Source organism: Acomys russatus, chromosome X (assembly GCF_903995435.1).
Source record: "Acomys russatus chromosome X, mAcoRus1.1, whole genome shotgun sequence".
NCBI classification, from domain to species: domain Eukaryota; kingdom Metazoa; phylum Chordata; class Mammalia; order Rodentia; family Muridae; genus Acomys; species Acomys russatus.
The window spans coordinates 108,650,027-108,653,587 of record NC_067169.1 but is presented as its reverse complement, the minus strand read 5'-3'; positions in this window follow the sequence as shown (position 1 = coordinate 108,653,587).

The window sequence follows — 3,561 nt, the reverse complement described above, 5'->3', positions numbered from 1 at the left end:
GGCAAGAGGCACCTCCCTGGATCCAGCGGTACCGGTGAGCAAAGGGGAGCTTGTGGTAAATGAGGCAAAAATCAGATCTCGTCAAGTTGCTGTGTCTACTTATTGCAGCAAGTCCCCTTCGGGAGCTTTCTCTCTTTTCCAGAGGAGCCTTCTCTGATATTCCTTTCTGCACAACCAGGACAAGGCCCCAGGGAACCTTCCAGCATTCAAATCACAAAGCTTGAAGAATTAAACAAATTGCACAGTTCTTCGATCAGTAACTTGGTCTTATTTCTGCCAGATGGTACATACTCTGAAAAGAGGAACTGTGCTGCTTCCTTTTTAATATATTATTTATGTTTATTTCATGTGCATTGGTATTTGGCCTGCATGTATGTCTGTGTGAGGGTGTCTGGTCCCCTGGACCTGGAGCTGTCATGTGGGTGCTGGGAATTGAACCTGGGTCCTCTGGAAAGAGCAGCCAGTGCTCTTAACCACTGAGCCATCTCTCCAGCACCACACATGGCCTGTTTTGTTTTGTTTGTCTTTGAAGACAGGGTTTCTCAATTTCTCTGTGTAGCCCTGGCTGTTCTGGAAGTTTCTCTGTAAACCAGGCAACCTGGACTAATTTTTTGACTCATAAAGATCTGCCTGCCTCTGCATCCACAGCCCTGGGATTAAATGTGTGCGCCACTACCTCCCTGTTAACAGGGACTGCTCTTAGCCACTGGCCAGCAGACTCTTAGCTCAGAACCAAGATGCATGCAATAAATATTCAGTGAATATTTCTGAGTGAAGTTAGCTTCCTCATCCATGCTTTATCTGAATTCACTCAATGGGTTTATGTTCTTTGTAAACACGAATATAAAGAAATCAATGAAAAGTCAAAGACTCAGAAAAGCTCAGTCCAGGTTCCTGTCCTCTTTTCTTTTTGTTCCTTCCTTCTTTCTATTTCTTTCTTTGTTACATTCTTTCTTTCTTTCTCTTTGTTTCCTGCTTGTATGTTATGAATGGTCACATTACCTCCTCTTCTTCTTCTCTTACACCTACTAAGTTTTTTTTTTCTTCCTGACTAGTTCCCCTCCCTCTCTCAAGTATCTCCTTTTGTGAAACAGTCTTGTCCAGCTGGTCACAATTGTTTCATATTCATGATTGCAGCAGCCATGTCAGAGCCCAGAAGGCTGTATATGTGTGAAAGCATAATTACTTAGAAAGCAATTTAACATGTCCATTTAGCAGAACATAGGTAGTGGGTTCTCCCTTAGAGCCTGTGACCTCCTCAGCTGGAGAATTTTGACAAGGTTCACATACCAGCCATTAATTTCCTGTCATGGAGCAGGCCTCAAACCCAACAAGTGGCCTCCAAAATAGTCATGCCACTATTGCACTCACAGGGTTATCTTGGCTGACAAGCTGGCGACATAGCATGAAAGGCCAAAATTGGATTAGAACACTGATGGCTTTTCTCCCCACCCACCCCCACCCCAATGCTTGCACAGAACCTTCCAGTACTATAAATGCTAGTGAATAGGGAAGAAGCTTCCAGTTCAGCTCCAGCTTGATTTCTCTGTGTCTTGTCTCTGTACACCTTCTTCAGCAAAGGGTATCGGTGGGCATATCAGTCCGGATGTCTTCCCCCAGGAGGTTAATTGCAAATGGATTTATATTGTGTGTAACACTAAAGGCCTGGAATTCTGCCCTGGGAACTTAGCAGACTAGCTGGTGGTTCTTCTCAGGCTTGGGGTCAAGTGACAATGGCGTGCTTCTCCTTCCTCTCTTACCTCCAATCAAGTTTCAGTTTTAGGTTCCTAATGTGACCTTTAAGGTTTTTTTTTTTTCTTTTCGTTTTTCCAAAAAGGTGTTAAATGCAAAAAGAAAGTAGGTGTTTCCCCCAACTGTTGTTACCAAAGTGATACCACTTTGTTTCGTAGATTCTTGGCACATGGGGCCTGTGAGCTGTTGAAGGTCCCTGCTTATCACCCATACACCAAAATGTATTCCATCCTCATTTCAGGGCCAACTTTTCTTGGAAAATTCAAGTGTTTGTTTTGTTTTGCTTTGAGAAACGAATTGTGCGCTCTATGCTCCGTCTGTTAAACCCAATTGCTTAGCAAGTGCCAGGCTTTTGAATAGAAGATCTATTAATTAATTAGACCCTAAATGAAGTCCTTGTCTCAGTTAGTACAGAATTGAACAAATGCACTCAACAGCCTTCAGTGATTATATAAACTCATAAAGTGAGGCATACCTTGAGAATATTATTTGTTTATTATCTTCTTGCTTACTTATTTGTTTTGAGACAGAGTCTTGCCTTGTAGACAAGGCTGTCCTGGAACTCCCTACATATTTCCAGTTTGCCTCAAACCCTTGGTGATCTTGATTCAGCTTCCTGAGTGCTGACTTAGAGACATGAGCCACCACATGGACAAAAAGAACTTTGCCCATACATACCAATTATTCTTTTATGCTGAATCTTTGGGTGATGTGTTCTAAAACATAGAAAGATCCTGCTTTTCTACCTGTTCCTGTGAAGGATTCTTCTCTGTTCTCCCTCCTCCTCCTCTTCTCCCCACCCCCACCCCCACCAAGGTTTTATATATGTTTGCATATTCCAAACAGGTCTTAAATGCACTATGTAGTTGGACATGACATTTGATCCTCTGACTCGCCGCATCCCAAATGCTGGGATTCCAGATTTGTTGCCACCAGACCTGGATTATGTGGTGCTGGAGATTTAACTCAAAGCTTTGTGCATGCTAGACATACACTAGAAAAGTAATCTGTACCTTATCCTTGCAGGTCTTTCTAAATCGGCCTCTGGAAAACCTTCCTCTACTTCCATCAGCATCGTGCACCGTTTTCTCCTGTATACCTACTTCCATCAGCATCGTGCACCGTTTTCTCCTGTATCCCTACTTCCATCAGCATCATGCACCGTTTTCTCCTGTATCCCTACTTGGAGGCCTTCATACTGTGCATCCTTCTACATATTTATCACCAGACTTAGTGCCCCTGAATATAACTTCTAGTGGTATATCTGGGCTTTTTCAACTGTTTGCAACCAACCAGCATCCTATGTAAGCTTTGTGGTTTTGTGAGTGTGTGTGTGTGTGTGTGTGTGTGTGTGTGTGTGTGTGTGTGTGTGTGTGTATGCGCGCGCATATGTGTGCATAAACACATGGAGACCAGAAGTTGACAACAGCCTCTCCATCTTATTTTTTGAGATGATGTTTCTCGGTAAACTTGGAGTTCACTGATTTAGCCAGACCGGCTGGCCACTGAACTTCAGCACCATGCCCATTTCAGCCCCTGTCCCAGCACTAGGACATAGGTGTTTGTGTAATTGGCTGTTGTGTGGGTGCTGTGGGTCTGAACTCATTAGCATGTTTTCACAGCAAACACTTTCCTAACTGAGCCATTTCCTCAGCTCCTAGGAAAAGTTTTTAAAGTACTTTTACATCTTGCCATGATGTCCTCTACTAGATTTACTGCGGGCTAGTCTATTTCCAGTGGTGTGCTTCGTAACTCCTTTTCTGGAAGGAAAAAAAAAAATCAGTTCCTAGTTTGTAAGGATCGTACATT